A 17907-nucleotide genomic window follows, 5' to 3' on the forward strand; every position below is an offset into this window, starting at 1 on the left:
GCTTTATACATAAAGTGTTGTGGCTGCCTAGCCAACAGCCTTTCTCTGGCCCAGCCTTTCTTCCTTTTTAGACCTAAGCTTGCCTCCCACTACTGGTGCTGAAATTCCAGAAACTTGCTTTCCTGCTAGTCTTTCTTTCAACTAAGTCTTTGCTTATTATCTTTTTTGGCCAAGGAGACCGGAAAAGAAATCCATTCTCGGGGGTGGGACTCTTCTTGGAATTATTTTCTTCATTGATGAGAGGGAGATGCTCTAGGAGAAGTGCCTGCTCCTGTCTTGTGGCCTTTGAATTCTGTGACATGGGGTGTGGGGTGTGGCTGTGACAGCCACCTCACAAGGGTGAGTGGAAGCAGAGACTGTGCAGACTCAGTGGATCCAGAGATCTGCACTGTGAACCTGCTGACACCTCTGCCCTGGAATTGTGTTACTTTAGTTTTATTGACCTTTAACCACCTTTAACTCAGTGTTGTTTTACTTGAAACCAAAGCATCCAAGCAGATACAAAACGTGGTTATAGGTAGATAAATTAGGAAATTAGGCCACAACCAGTGATATTCAGAACATATAATAGACCAACATCACAATTATATTGTTCTTTTAAATGTTGAGACAGAGTAAGGCAAATGGTTTAAATACTTCGAATTCTTCTACATTATATAAATAGAAAATCTAATTTACTATATTGAATTGTTAGTATTCCACCTTTAAATTTCATAGTGTATCACACAAGGTCTAATATTAACATATCCTAAATTCACTTAAGTTATACATGCATGCATTCTATAGCTGAAAGTAATAATTTGAATAGAGGAGAGATATATGTGTGAAATACGTTTACTTATAATTGTTTTAAGAAAGAAATTATTATTGAAATTATGATTGCCAGAGATCACTAAGCTTAAGATCTAAAGTTAGAGGAACATAGCCTATGATATTGAGCTGCTATTAAAGAACAATTGCATTTTTCCACAATTCTTTCCTGTTTCTCTGCTGTGAATAAATTATAGCTATCAAAATATAAGGATCTCTGTGGATTTCACAGAAGATCAGTACTTCTCTAAGCCTATATGCCTTCAATTTTAGATTAAATACTTGTGGGGATTGTGGGAGTGGGGATAAAGAAACATAACAACAATAACAACAAAAAGCCCTGGACTACTGTGGTTTCCTAGCACTCTTGGCTACTACCACCTAGCTCTTCTGAGTTTCTGATGTTGGATAGAGCATTATAATTATGTACATATTGCAATCTTAGGAATGCCCTCTACAGTCTTGTAAAAGAAGAATTGTTAACTACATTTAAGGATAAACACCTTTTGAAAAAGGAGCACTTCCTTTCTTTAAAGTGTTATAGAACCCCTATCAATCTCAAAACAAATTACCTGCAGAGGTAGAGAAGAAAACAATCCCCTTTATGGTAAACTGCTTTTCTTCAATGAGTTAGAATGCCTCAGCTATTGAAAGCTTTATAGCTTTATTTGTTGGAAACATGGCAGAAATAACTCATATAAATTCTATTTGTATAAACTGCTGTTTCTATTGCTACAAGTGTTTTAGCTGATGTTTTATGTATTTGATCTTTATGTAGTGTCCCATTAATGCCAAAAAGAATTGCATAGACAGAATGAGATCACCTCCATGAGTTTTCTAAGGAACAGATTTAGCATGGAAATACTTGCCAAGAATAATCCACAGCAAGCTCTGGGAAATCAGTATTGGAATTAAAAGTCACAGCCGGTTCAGCCTCTTATTTTTTTGCATTTGTAGTCCCCTAGATTAAATTATGGAGAATGTGAATCGTTGAAAGAAGAATTCATGTCAGAATTGTGTTTTCATAATACTCTCTGGGATATACATTTGTTTACTTGGGCTAGTTTGCAACAATGTAAAGTTTTAAAGGTTAAATTGAGAAAATTCAGAACTAGGACAACCTGTGATTCTGTATTTTATGCCCTGAGACTTCAATATTTTATAAGAATAAAATTTAGAGGAGGCAGAATCACAATAAACAATTAAATTTTTTCTTACTGCATCTCAATAAGACCACTGGCAACCCAAACACATAAACATCCAGGTGAAGAAAATGTCTGACTTTTTACAGATCTATCAACATATTTCAAATTATACAGCGTCTATATTTTTAAACAAATTTCATTTCTTAGAATTTATAATCCTCAGGAACTAGGTCCAAATATTTTGCTGCATTAGTATTGTTATTAATAACCAAAAATAGGAAGTGGGGAGAATTATGTAAATTGTTAATAAAAGAAAATTTGGCTAAAGAAGAAAGTAGTAAAACTGTACATTGAAATACTCTGTATGCTTTAAAACTTATTGAACAAGTCGGGCACGGTGGCTCATGCCTTAATCCCAGCACTCTGGGAGGCCGAGGCAGGTGGATCACTTGAGGTCAGGAGCTCAAGACCAGCCCAACCAACATGGCGAAGACCCGTCTCTACTAAAAATACAAAAATTAGCCAGGTGTGGTGGTGGCAGGTACCTGTAATCCCAGCTACTTAGGAGGCTGAGGTAGGAGAATCGCTTGAACCTGGGAGGTGGAGGTTACAGTGAGCGGAAACTGAGCCACAGCACTGCAGCCTGGGTGACAGGGTGAGACTCTGTTCAAGAAAAAAAAAAAAAAAACTATTGAACAAAAGCTTAAATGACATGGAAATATTTGCAATACGTATGCAAGCATGTGACAAAACACTATATAAAATACTATGTGCACTTGTGTATTGTTGGAGTAATGGCTGTCTCTCCCACCTGGGAAAAAACTTCATTTTGTTCATTATGTCCAGCACAATGCCTGGCACATTGTAATCAATGAGTAAATATTTGTTTATATATAGTATATATTTCCCTCCCCTCGTAATGAGATTACTGAGATTTATGATTAATGAGATACATAAGATTATTTTCTTATTTTTTATGTTTTTCTAAAATTTTCCACAATGAGTATGTATATCTTTTATAAATACCACGCTACAATGCAGGTTTGCCATCTGTGTATTTCACATAGTTCCTTTTTCTGCCATCATTTAGAACAATATATGTCACTAATTCAGATGACTTTAACTACCAACCTGAAATATAAAAAAGATCAACAAAGGAAAGATGAAGTAGAAGAACGATGCAGAGCAAATCTGCTGCTGAGGCATCCCCTGAAAGTTTCTGCCTTGATAGTTGTGTTGGCAGAGGTGAACTTTTTAAAAATGTAAATTGAACTTTTATTTCCTCAGAAAGCTCTTGGACAAGGTCTTCATGTTTATATTTGTCCACTACTGCCTTCTCTCTGCTTTGTTTTGATCTTTAAAGTCAACTTTATTGATGAATTGCACTCATTTTAAATGCACAGTGTAATTAGTTTAACAACTGTGTAATGTACACCTGTGTAACTACAGCCAGACTTGAGATTTAAGACACATCACCCCCAGAAATCCTCCTGTTACCCTTTCCATTCAACCTCTTTCTCTACTACGGCCACTAATCATTTTCTGATCAGCTTTCAGTACTTACAGATTCATTTTGCCTGTCCTAATATGTAAAAAGACTCATACTTTAAAAAAAGCATGTACTTTTTTAAGTCCGACTTTTTTTGCTTCATTAATTTTTTGAAATTTATCTATACTTTTGCATATATTGACAGTTCATTGCATTTTATTGCTGCGTAGTCTTCCATTGTGAAGATACCCAATAGTTTCTGTGATAAATTCCCACTTGACGGATTTTTGAGTTGTTTTCAGTTTGTAGCTATTATAAATAGCATCTGTATGAATATTTAAAAACAAATTTTGTGTGGGTATGTGTTTATTTCTTTATGCATAAATATAAATATCTAAGAGACCGCTTGTTCAGCTGTATGATGTATTTAATTTTATAAGAAAAGACCAAAACATTTTCCAGTGTGCTTGTAACGCAGACATTCTCTCCAATAACATGAGAGTTCTAGTTGCCTTATATTCTTGCCAACACTTGATATTGCCTTTTCAATTCTAGCCATCCTAATGGTTGTGTTCTGGTATTTCAGTGTGGTTTTAATTGCATCCATTAAGATACTCATATTTTCCCTTTATTCTGCTAATATGGCGAATTACACTAGTTAATTTTCAAATGTTAAACCGACTTTATATTTATGAGATACGTTCCATTTCTTAATGATTTTTTAACCTTTTAATATATTGCTGGATTCATTTTGTTAAAGATTTTCACATTTTGTTAAAGATTTTCATTTGTTTAGGCTATAGTGTCTGTCTACATGATAAATCTGTCCTTATTAAATGAGTAGGGATAGGTTTTTCTTTTACTTAAAGCAGTTTGTGTAGGATTAGTAACATTGACAGGTGAAGCCATCTGAGCCTGTGCTGTTCTTTGTAGTGGCTATAAGGTTATTCAGATGTTTTATTTCTTCTTTTCTGAATTTGGGCAATATATGTCTTTAGATAATTTCATTTCATCCAAGTGATTGAATGTATAAAACAGCATAAAATTGCTCATAATACCTCTGTTAACCTTGTAATATTTGCAAGATCTGTAATGATATCTTCTTTTAGATTTCTGATATTACTAATTTATGTCTCCTCTTTTTTGCACTACTAGTCTATAATTTATCAATTTTATTGATCTTTTAAAAGAACCAACTTCTTGTTTCATTAGTGTTCTTTATTTTGTATTCCTATTTCTTGCTTTCTTTTTTTCGGATTTATATTGCTCTTCATTTGCTAACTTTCTTGGGTCATTGATTTTAGATCTTTTGTGTTTTATAATGTAATCATTTAAAACTTTTAATTTTCTGTCTCAATACTATCACATAAATTTCTCTGTGTATTTTTTCTTTTTATTTAGTTGGAAATATTTTCCAATTTCCCTTCTGTTTACTTTTTAACCCATGTGTTAATGAGAGAAGTACCATTTAATTCCCAAATACTTGGAGATTTTCCAGATTTTTAAAAATTTATTTCTAGTTTAATTTTGTTGTGGTCTGAGTACATGTTCTGCATGATTTCACACTTTTGAAATCCATAGATTGTTTTAGTTATTTTTATGGCCTAGCAAATGGTCTATCTTGGTTAACAGTCTAAGTGCACTGAAAAATATGATGTTATTTGCCTTATTGGGTGGAGCATTCTATAAATGTCAACTAAGTCTAGCTCATTAATATTATTGTTCAAATATTTTATGTATTTCCTCATTTTTTGTCTACTTATTCTAACAGTGACAGAGAGAGGGTGTCGAAATCTTCATCTACTCATAAATTTGTCTTTTTTTAAGTTCTTTCAGTTTTTATTCCGTGCATATTAATGGTCTTTAATTAGGTGCATACAGATTTAGGATTGTTAGGTCTTCTTAAGGAATTAACTTTTTACCATTACAAAATGGTCCTTCTTTACTATGGCTAATATTTCTTGTCCTGAGTTCCACTTTGTATAATAGGAATATAATCCCTCCAGTTTTCTTATAATAAATATTTACATGGTATATATATTCTTCTGAGGTAAGGCTCCTCACACTTGAGGGCATTAGCTGCGGGGGTCTGCCCACAGACCTTGACCCAAACAATGGATGAATAAAACATACACTGACACACAGATACTCTGTTTTGCCAGTCCAGCTGAATGTCCGACTGCCTGCACACCAAGAGAGGCTTGTCACTGCGGCTGGCCCTGAGCAGCTCACACTCCAGGCATTAATTTCGTATACAATTAACAACAGAATCTCTGAGTCAACATACTTGTGGATAATTAACACGGTTAAGAGAGTAGTTCTACGAATGATTAAAGCTCAGGTACTGTGGTCTGAAGTAAATACCATTGGGGGCAATATGCTTAGTCGACCTCCTCCTGAGAGGGCCACCTGGCTCAAAGGTTAGTTAATGGAGGTCCGGTAAACAGACTTAACTGGGGAAGCCTTTATTGTCCCTAGTATTTACACTATGACCTAATGCTCTAAGGTAAGAACCAGTTGTCTTCAGCTTGTTCAATTATTACAAGCTATGTAACCTTTTGGCCTTCCAAAGGTTTGTGATTATTCCCTATAACTTTCCCTAATATTTCCCTTTAATATTACTGCCACCATTCTGATTGAATCCCAACATTCTTCTATCATTATTTTAAATTGAACTGTTTTTTAAGGTGCATTTCTTCCAGATAGCATATACAGTTGAGCCTTGAACAATGTTGGTTTGAACTACATAGGTGCACTAATACATGGAGTTTCTTCAATAAACATATTGGAATTTTTTTTGAAGATTTGTGACAATTTGAAAAAACTCACTGGTGAAATACATAGCCTAGAAATATCTTAAAACTTAAGAAAAAGTTAGGTACATCATGAGTGACTAAAATATATGTAAATATTAGCCTATTGTATCATTTACTACCACAAAGTATACACATATCTATAATAAAAATTTAAATTTATCAAAACTTACACAAACACAGACCATACATGGCGCCATTTGCAGTCAAAAGAAATGTAAACAATTTAAAGATTCAGTATTAAATCATAACTGTATAAAATTAACTGTAGTTCATACTGTAATAATTTCCTAGCCACCTGCTATTGCTGTTGTGGAGAGCTCAAGTGTTGCACATCTCTGCTTAAAATGCCATGTGATGTAATCAACTCCACCTAAGCAACTTATCTCTCTAGTAAAGAGCTATCACAATAAAAAGTGGTCTTTCACAGTCCTTGTGCATTTTTTAAATCATGTTTTGTGCAATATCTTAAACCTTTAGTAACATCATGGGACCCACACACAGTTCCACCAGTGATGCTGGCAGTGCTCCTAAGAAAAGTCATGACATTACAAGAAGAAGTTGATTGCTTGATAGGTACTGTAGATTGAGGTCTGCAGCTGCAGTTGCCACCAGTGGTTGCTACCAGTTCAGATAGACGATTCATCTTGTAAACAGACCATAGAGCTTACAGTATCTAAATACAGTATAGTACTCTTCCTTATGACTTTCTTTTTCTTTTCTCTAGCTGACTTTATTTTAAGAAAACAGTATATAACACATATAACATACAAAATATGTGTTAATTGACTACGTTATCTATAAGGCTTTGGTCAACAGCAAGGTATTAGTAGTTAAGTCTTTGGGTAGTGAAGTTACATTTGGATTTTTTACAGTGTAAGTGTTGGTGGCCCTGACCCCTACATTGTTCATCTGTAGTTAGGTTTTGCTTTTTTATTCCATCTATAAATCTCTGTCTGCTAATTAGAGTGTTTAGACCACTTTTATTCAAAGGAATTATCAATTATCAATTATTCAATGACTGGTTCCAAGACCATCTTGTCATTTGTTTCCTATTGATCCCATCTGTTTTGTTCCGTCCTACCTGATTTCTTGGATTCGGTACTTTTTAATTTTTAGTATTTGATCTCTACTATTGGCTTATTAGCTATGACTTGTTATATTTTCCATTGTTTACTCTAGAGTTTACAATATACCTCTTCAAATTATTATCATCTACCTTCAAATGATATTATATCAGTTTCTGTATACTGTAAGCAACTTACAAAAATAGTGGTTCCTTTCTCTCTTCTCACTCTTTGTGCTATTGTTGCTATACATGTTGCTTCAACATATGTTAGAAACCCTTCATTACACTGTTGTTAATTTTTTCTTGAAGTCAATAAGATCTTTTTTTTAATTTAAAGGAAAATATTCTTGTGTGTCTACCCATCTTTCAGCTGTTTTAAACGCTCTTCATTCCTTTGTGTAGATTCAAGTTTTCATTTGGTATAGCTTTCTTGAGTCCAAAAAGTTCCGGACATCTCTTACAGGCAGGTCTTCTGGTAAAACAAAACAAAACAAAACAAAACAAAAAAACAAAACAAAACAAAACAAAAAAAAAGTCTCTCACCTTTTGTTTATCCAAAAAGTGTTTTTATTTCACTATCATTTCATAGGATATTTTCACTGAATATAGAATTCTAAGCTGCAGTTATTTTACTTTCAGTTATTTAAAGCTGGTTTCATAGTTTCCTGGCTACAATGTTTCTGATATGAAGTTCTGAGTTTATTCTTATATTTGTTCCTCTGTATATAATGTCGATATTATCTGTCTGCTTTTAACATTTATTCTTTATTTTTCTTTTTCAGCAATTTGATGATTATGATGCACCATGGGTTCATTTTCTTTGTGTTTTTCATGCTCGAGCTTCTTGAATGTGTGGATTTCTGGTTTCCAACAAACTTGAAAAATTTTGTGACTGTTTTGTCTTCTTTTTTTTTTTTTTTCTGTTACTCTCGCTTCTTTAGAGGCTCTAACTGCACACATATTAGAACATTTGCTCTTATCCTAAAGTTCAATAAGGCTCTATTCTTTTCTTTGTTTTTCCCAGTCTTTTCTTTTTTCTATTTTTGGGCAGTTTCTATTGTCTATAATCAAGTTAATTGATTTTCTTCTGCAGTGTCTTCTGTGAATTTTATGTTGAACATTGACTTTTTCATCTCTAAGCATTCCATTTATTTGTTTATCTTCCGTTTCTCCTCATTGTGTTGATTTATTTAAATTCTTAAGCATATTCTTAATAACTATTTAAAGTTCTTGTCTGATCATTCCATTATTTCTGTCATTTTGAGGTCTCTTTCTCTTGATTCATTTCTCTCCTGGTCACATTTTCCTTCTTCACATGCCTAGTACTTTTCATTGGGTGCTAGGTGTTGTTAGTATTACATTATTGAGTGTTTGAATTCAGGTATTTGTTTTTTTTTTTTTTTTTTTTTTTTTGAGACGGAGTCTCGCTCTGTGGCCCAGGCTGGAGTGCAGTGGCCGGATCTCAGCTCACTGCAAGCTCCGCCTCCCGGGTTTACGCCATTCTCTCGCCTCAGCCTCCCGAGTAGCTGGGACTACAGGCGCCCGCCATCTCGCCCGGCTAATTTTTTGTATTTTTTTAGTAGAGACGGGGTTTCACCGTGTTAGCCAGGATGGTCTCGATCTCCTGACCTCGTGATCCGCCCGTCTCGGCCTCCCAAAGTGCTGGGATTACAGGCTTGAGCCACCGCGCCCGGCCCAGGTATTTGTTATTTTAACAGTATTGACTTTGTTTGACGTGGCAGGTAACTTTTGCATCAACTTAATCCTTTGGAAGCTTGTTTTGAAGATTTTCAGGGGTAGTCTGGTAGAGTCTTTAATCTAGAGCTATTTGAGCTCTACCACAAAACCTAACCCTTTCAGACTCTCTGTTGAATACCTTGGATATTTAAGTCTCTTCATTCTAGATGGCTGTAGTTTTAAGGTCTACCAGTCCTTAGGGAGCCGTTTTTGTCTAACTTTGTGGACGTTGTCTACGTATGCACAGCCTAGAATTCAACAACAGAATCAAGAGATGCCATGAAGATTTCTTTGTTTCTTTGTACTCCCTCTGTCCTGCAAATTTTAATGTCCTCAGAAGCCTGGGACTCTAATCTCTATCTTCTCAACACACTTAAAACTACACGCCCTCCCCGAATTCTCCCTTCCTGCACTACTTTCTAGAAAGTGTCCCAAGGCAGAAAGCCAAGGTAATAAATGACTCACTTCATTTCATTCCCTCAGGCATCATAGTCCTTGTCAGGCTTCTGAGCCCAAGTCAAGCCATCGCATCCCCTGTGACTTGCACATATACACCCAGATGGCCTGAAGTAACTGAAGAATCATGAAAGAAGTGCAAATACCCTGCCCCGCCTTAACTGATGACATTCCACCACAAAAGAAGTGAAAATGGCCGGTCCTTGCCTTAAGAGATGACATTACCTTGTGAAATTCCTTTTCCTGCCTCATCCTGGCTCAAAAAGCTCCCCCCACCCAATGAGCACCTTGTAACCCCCACTCCTGCCTGCTAGAGAAGAACCCTCCTTTGACTGTAATTTTCCTTTACTTACCCAAATCCTATAAAACGGCCTCACCTTTATCTCCCTTCGCTAACTAAATCTTATAAAACGGCCCCACCTCTATCTCCCTTCACTGACTCTCTTTTCAGACTCAGCCCGCCTGCACCCAGGTGATTAAAAAGCTTTATTGCTCACACAAACCCTGTTTGGTGGTCTCTTCACACAGAAGTGCATGACAGTCCTGTGTTGCATATTGTCCAATGTCTGAACACTGTTGTTTCATGTGTTGTGTCAAATTTTCAAATTGTTTATGTAGAGAGGGCAAGCCCAATACTGTAAAGGTAAACTGAGGCTGGAGCCAAACTGGGAACGAAGACACAAGGCAAATGGCAGTGAGAATAGCTTTTATTAGGGCTTGCAGGCGAGGTTCCTCGGTCCAAAGGTGTGGGCCGAGGAAGTCGCGCTGAGGGAGGAGGGTAGGGGCTTCTTATAGCCTGAGAGGTAGGGAAGCTGATTGTGCAAACAGGGCCTGGGGGGTCTTGAAACTACTAGGGCAGGAGTTGAGTAAGGGTCATGAGGAAGGGGTCTTTGGAAACTGTCAACCGAAACTGCTGTTTACTAACTTGTGGAATGCAAGTGAGCTGCAGTTCGTGGGGGAGTATGACTGCCTAGCCGGAACGCTGACACATGTAAGTCTGTGGGTATGTACAGGGGTGAAGGGAGTCTTTAACAAAAGGTCTGCTACGCCAGGTAACGCCACCATGTTGGGTCTAGATTCCTGCCTAACAAATACCATTTATTCTGCCATGGTTGAAGAAGTTTAGTCTGTACTTTGCTGCAATTCTGACTTTTGTTTTTCCAAGACAGACCTGCAAGGAGGCAGCCCTGACATAATTTGCCAGTGGACTGTTGATGAAAAAAGTCAACTCTGTAAAATATTTGAAGAGATCTATTCTAAGTCAAATATGAGTGACCATGACCCTAAACACAGCCTTCAGGAGGTCCTGAGCACATGTGCCCAAGGTGGTAGGGGGTAAAGCTTGGTTTTATCCATTTTAGGGAGGCATGAGACATCAATCAAATACATTTAAGAAATACATTGGGGTCAGGCGCAGTGGCTTATGCCTGTAATTCCAGCACTTTGGGAGGCCAAGGCAGGTGGATCACTTGAGGTCAGGAGTTTGAGACCAGCGTGGCCAAATTGGTGAAACCCCATCTCTACTAAAACTACAAAAATTAGCCAGGTGTGGTGGTGCATGCCTATAATCCCAGCTACTCAGGAGACTGCTTGAACCCGGGAGGCAGAGCTTGCAGTGAGCCAAGATCATGCCACTGCACTCCATCCTGGGTGACTGAGTGAGACCCCATCTCAAAAATAAAAAAAACAAAGAAAGAAAGAAATACATTGGTTTGGTCCAGAAAGGCAGGACAACTCAAAGTGGGGGTGGGGTGGGGTGGATTTCCAGGCTATAGGTAAATTTAACATTTTCTGATTGACAGCTGGTTGAGTTTGTCTTAAGACCTGGGATCCACAGAAAGGAAATGTTCAGGTTAAGATGAAAGATTATGGAGACCAAGGTTCTTTTGAAGTCTTAACAGTGACTGCCCTTAGAGACAATAGTTGACAAATTGTTTCCTATTCAGACCTTTAAAAGATGATAGACTCTTAGTTAATCTCTTGAGGACTGGGTGGGCCTAGAAGAAAAAGGTCTAGCTATGTTAATAGAGATTCTTTACAGCTGCAAATTTTCCCCCACAAAGGACAGCTGTGCAGGGCCATTTCAAAATATGGCAAAGAAACATGTTTTGAAGTAAAATATTTTGACTTTCTTCTTTGTCACATAATGTTATACCACAGTCAGATTGGAGAATAAGTAATGACATATAGGGTTAAATAAAACCTCCTTGATGAGAATTTATGGTTTGTAGGGCATGAATCCCCAAACCCCTTAGATGGGAATTTGGGCAAGATAGAAAAAAAAAAACAAAAACAACTTAGTCCTCAAGATGATCACATTGATTCACTTTACTAAGGGAATGAGAAAGAGTAGCAAGAGAAGCCCAGCAAAGGCCTTGGAGAGGCCACAAGAGGCAACACAATGAACACAAACTGGGGTGAGAACAATTATAAAAGTGATCAGAAGTGAACTGAGATAAATCATATAGCCTGTTGGATATAAAATACTTCAGGAATAAATGCTCAGTGCCACAAAGTAAAACCAGTACTCAGGCAAAAGTTTAATTCTCTCAGCAAGGCAATTTACTTCTGCAGAAGGGTGCCACTTGCATCAATCAAGACCACAAGAGCACAGGGAACAAAGGAGATTAGGGGTTTTTAAATCCTTAATGCAATCCCTACCTCTGTGTCCTTCCCTCATGGGCTGGGGTCAGACTGTACAATCTGAGCTGACCTGATTGGCTACTTGCACATATTTTTCTAAATATAGAAGGGGAGGTGGACTTGAGGTACAGAGGTGGAGCATGTGAGATGTGCAGTTTCAGGGGAACAATGGGTGCAGGTAACCAAGGGAACAGATGTGAGTCATTGATTAGAGCTGATGGGAAAGGGGTAGGCTCTTTTACGGTAACTAGGGGGCAAGGAGGAACAGGAAAGTTGAGTTTGAGAACAAAAGACAAGGAAGTTAGCAGGATAAATTTTTGGAGAGAAACTCGAAGAAATTCATTGTATCTTACATAGCCCAAAGTTATCAGTTTATCAAAACGAAAACTACAGCTTAGTAAAGTTGCTATTTGCTCATTGATACACAAATAATTAATATCAGAGAAGTATTCTAAATCTTTGTCCAAAAGTCTGTCTATAATAGAAACTGACAAGATCTTCAACAGCCCATAATCCTTAATAAGAAATCAAACTTATTCCATCCTAGGAAATGTTCTGGGGAAACTGTGGTCCACAAAGACTATCTGTCTTAGTTCTATAGCAATCTATGCTTTTAAACGGCAGGAAGGCCCACCCAAGCCTCATTCCCAGTAATAGCTTGGTAGTCTATTAGACTTCCTCTTGAGTCTGGGCTTGGAAGATATCACCTCTACTTTTTTTTTTAATAAAGAAGTCTCATCAGGCTAAAGGATAACCAAAAGAGTGACCTGTGTCCTTCTGACCCCCATATAGACCATACCCTTCAGAAGGTCTCCTTAAATTCAACCCATTTATCTACGGGTTGTCTATGGCAAGTAATTGATAATCAGGAGTGGGTTGGCTTTTGGGGTCTCACCTATACATCTCTGAATTGACAGACTGAGTTTTGCAGAGCCCTGCAAAGAGTAGATCCAGTAGTTTTGATAGGCCTAATATGATTTCTCACCTACTTCTTAATAAGAATTCAGGTTTTTACTGGTCTGTCAGTGAATATTTGGGTAACTTGACAGCAAGGTAATATAATTCTAATATTCAAAGGCAAAAATTAGGAGTTGGTGATCCTAACTGCACTCTGTACCTTCAGTGTTGGGACTCAATTATTCATTTACTTGTCTACCTCCTCATCTCTTTATCAGAAGTGGGAGGCTGGGATGTGCAAGGGTCCAGGTGTCAGCTGATGGGCTGAAACTGGAAACATCAAGTTGCACTGGGGTGGTTTGATTTGGTTCTGAAAAGAGGGAAAAATAACTTCTAAAAATAGATGAAGGAAAAGGTGGAGAAAGGCAGGATTTGTTTTCTTTTATGGTAGTGAATAAATTGGAATATTTCTTGACTCTTCCTTCTTACCCTCAATCTCAGCATGCAATTAATTTATGATTCCTTTCCAACTAAAATCTGTTACCTACTCTCAGTTCAACTTGCAATCTTCTAATCCATGACTGCTTATCTCTTGCCTGGACATTTGTGATAGTCTTATCTCTTGACCCTTATTCTTTTCCTTCTGCGGTTCACCCTCAATACTGCTACTGTAAGTTAACTTGTCAAATCAATGCTCAGAAACCCTAAGTAGATTCCCATTAGAAGTAAGATAATATCCAAACTTAACTTCATTCTAAGTCCTTAAAAATTCTATCTCTCACCAATGCCCCAGCTCAACAACCTGCCCCATGCTCCAGCCTTAAATACCATTCCCCCAATGTGCCATTCACGTTCCTTTTCTCTGGTCTTTGTTCCTAGTATTCCCACTATCCATAAAGCCCTTTCTTTAGTTTCACAAAGTTCTATTCATTTTCAAGGTTCTTTTGGCCTGTACTTCCTCCGTGAAGCCTGCTCACAACTTCCCAAGCAAGAATACCGTTTTTCTGAAATTATGTAACCTTTTAACAACCACTAGAACACTTGCCCTGAGTTAGTGTTCAATGGGTCTGCCTACCTTCTACGTTATCTTTATTTCTCTATCACGTAGCACACAGGAAGTGATCATTAACGTCTATTTAAATAAATCAAATTGTATAAGAGTTCACAATTAAGGCACATTGTAATCTAAAATAGGTGTGACTGAAGCCTAGAATCCATATAGATATATCAGATTACAGGATACTTGTGAAAGTACTTTGGTGATGTAGCTAATCAGGGGATTATGCAGGTGATGTGAGGGTGAGTGGAGCTGATTCTTTTCATTAACTAGAATTATTATAAAATGTAGTACTGGAAGTGACTTGAAAAATCATCTAATCTCAGTATGATTTCAACTCTTACGCTTATACTAATTGTTTGGTGGAGGCTCCCTGGGATACTACATTAGGGATTCTGTGGTCATGCAGAAAGGACAATTACTAACATGCTCTGACATGTAAGTAATGTTTGACATGTGTATTTGTGAAAAGAGAGTGAAGGGGGGAAGTACTAGTGTGTGAACCTAATAGTTGCTAGTCCCTGATGACTAATCTATATGTTTCTTTAGGACCACAATGTAAACATCTTAGAAATATCCATTTCTATCACATTTTTAAGACTTCCATAAAAAAAAAAAACAAATCTTGCTATATGATTTGCTGTGGTATATAATTTTTAATATATAAAGATTTGTGTCCTCTCTAATCCATAACTATGCTGTGGGTTAACAAAGCCTCCTTAACTCTGCCTTTGGGGAACATAGAAGCCTGTGTTATAATTCATGTAGGAGCTAGCTATGGTTTGGATATTTGTTCCTTACAAATTTCATGTTAAAATTTGATCCCCAGTGTTGGAGATGGGACCTAGTGGGAGGTGTTTGGGTCACAGGGATGGATCTCTCATGAATGGCTTGGTACCATTTTCCCAGGAGTAAGTGAGTTTTTGCTCTACTGATTCACGCAAGAACTGGTTGGTAAAGCCTGGCACCTCCCTCCCCTCTCTCTTGCGCCTTCTCTTGCCATGTGATTTCTGCATGCCAGCTCCCCTTCACCCTCTGCCATTAGTGTTCCACTGAGAATAGCCTGAGCCCTCACCAGAAGCAGATGCTAGTGCCATGCTTTCTGTATAACCTGCAGAACTGTGAGCTAAATAAGCCTCTTTTCTTTATAAACTACTCAGCCTTAGGTCTTCCTCTATAGCAACACAAATGGACTAAGACAGAGCTCCTACAAACCTGAAGGTCACTGTTATTTTTCCCCACTATTTCTGTTTTCATCCATCCATTACCCCATTACCCATCTGTATTTGTCAGGATTCTCCAGAGAGACAGAACCAGTAGGATATATGAAAAAAGATTTATTAGGGAAAAATTGGCTCACACAATCAGAGAAGTAGAGAAGTTCTATGATAGGCTGGTCTGTAAGCTGGAGAAACAGAAAAGCCATTAGCATGACTCAGTTCAAGTCTGAAGCCTCAGAACCAAGAAATCTGATAGTGCAGCCTCCAGTCTGAGACCAGACCTCCAAGATCCTCCAGGAGGCTGTGTATACAAGTCTCAGAATCCAAAAGCTGAAAAACCTGGAGTTTTATGTCCAAAGGCAGGAAAAGAAGAAGCACACCTCTCCAGAAGGAAGAGAGAGAGAGCAGAGAGAGCGCAGTCCTCCTTCTTCTGCCCATTTGTGCTAACCTCCAACAAATAGGAAGGTGCCTGCCTGCACTGAGGACTGGTCTTCTAGTCCATTGACTCACACATCAGTCTTCTCTGGAAACACTCTCACAGACACACAGAAACAATGTTTTACCAGCCAACTAGGCATCCCTCTATTCAGTCAAACTGACCCCTAAAATTAACCATCACACCATCCATCTATCCATCCATCCAGTTCGTATTTTATTAAATGAGATAGTAAAAATAACATAGTTGACCCTTGAATAACTCAGGGATTGGTGTACTGACCCCTGCACAGTAAAAAAAAAAAAAAAAAAAAAAAAAAATCCATATATAACTTTTGACTCCCTCAAAACTTAACCACAAATAGTCTATTATTGACCAGAAGCCTTAGGGATAAGAAACAGTCCATTATCACAAATTTTGTATATGTGTTATACACTGTAGTCTTACAATTAAATAAGCTGGAGAAAAGAAAATGTTGTTAAGAAAATCATAAAGAAGAGAAAATATATTTACTATTCATTAAGTGGAAATGAATCATCATAAAGGTCTTCATCCTCATTGTCTTCACATTGAGTAGGCTGAGGAGGAGGAAGAGGAAGGGTTGGTCTTGCTGTCTCGGAGTAGCAGAGGTGGAACAGATGGGAGAGGTAGAAGGCAAGGCAGAGAAGGCAGGCACACTTGGTATAACTTCCATTGAAAAAAATCACATCTAAGTAGATCCATAAAGTTCAAGGATCACCTGTATTGGAAAGGCACTGTGCAAAGGCTAAGAGGTGCTAATAAGGATCTGCTAAGCATTGATTGGAAGGGGAATATTACTGTCTTGGATCTAGCAGTTGACTCATTGCTGGCTTACAACTCACAATCATCTCTGTGTCACTGACCTTCAGTTCCTGGTGCAAGCCAGGCTATATGACATTCTAGTCCACAGCTAACCCTTCTTAGTTTCTTGACTAACATCGTTTGCACCAGCACCACACTGGGATTTTGAAATTCACTTTCTGTTGCTCTAATTTGTATCACTGCCACTTCTGCTTTGTTATTAGAAGGCCTTACAAATGTACTGTCAATATGAAGCCACTTTATAGAAACAATAGACTTTCTACTGCTCTATTTAGTATGCAGAGGCGCTCCAACCTCCCATCCTTAAATAAAATAAAACCCTTCTAGCCACTTTAATCTCCTTCCTTCTACTAACAGCAAAACTCCAAAGAGAGGACTCCAAGTTCACTGTGTCTGCATCCTTACCTCCCGAATCAGGACCATCCACCACTCTCCAAGGTCCCCAAGTACCTTTTTTTGCTGAACCCAAAGAATGTTCTTCAGACTTTATCTTTGTAACTGAAACGTTAACTTGAGTTACTTTTACCCCGGAGATTTAGATCAGATCTAAACTATATGCCACCACCCAGGACATGTGGGAGCATAATACAGTCTCCAATCTTTCCATGGTTACCCCAAACTTGGGTCTGCAGCTCCACTCTACCAGTTCTGCAGTGGATTATTTTACAGCCTATGCATATTTTCCTACTCCACAACAATCCATATTTGCTATTTAATCCCTTTCCATTATTTATGCAAACTACACTCAGAAAGGTCTGTGTGTGGGCAGCAGAATTTACTATAGTTTAGTAGATAGAGAGGAGATGAATTATGCTGAGGCAAACTCAACAACTTCAAACATGGCGTTAGTCATCCCACTTTTCAGCAGCTCTTCAGCCTCCCCCTCACTCCTTCATCCCACTTGTTTAGCATCAAGACATATCACTGGCTCCTCTTTCTTCCTTCTCCTCTGATCCCTCCCTTTTACCTCATTCCTAAGTTTCTCCTTGTCCCCTCTCCACACTTAGGATCCCAAATTCTCATTCTATTAGGCAAAGTAATTCAGTTATCTCCAAGTTTTACTCCTAAACACTAAACTAAGCCCACTTAATTAAGCCTACGCCTAGCCTGGCAAAACCACAAAGATTTCTGTTTGGCAAATTCAAGTCCTCCTTCTAAGGCAATTGGGGTTTTACACATATTTTTTCCTCTACTACATCTTACAACCTCTCCATGGCATTTGACACTTTGATAATTCTTTCTCTGAAATGTTTTCCTCCTCTGACACCTTTCTGTCTTGATTTCAATCTCAG

This window comes from Trachypithecus francoisi, unplaced genomic scaffold, assembly GCF_009764315.1.
Source record: "Trachypithecus francoisi isolate TF-2019V2 unplaced genomic scaffold, Tfra_2.0 Lachesis_group7, whole genome shotgun sequence".
NCBI lineage: Eukaryota > Metazoa > Chordata > Mammalia > Primates > Cercopithecidae > Trachypithecus > Trachypithecus francoisi.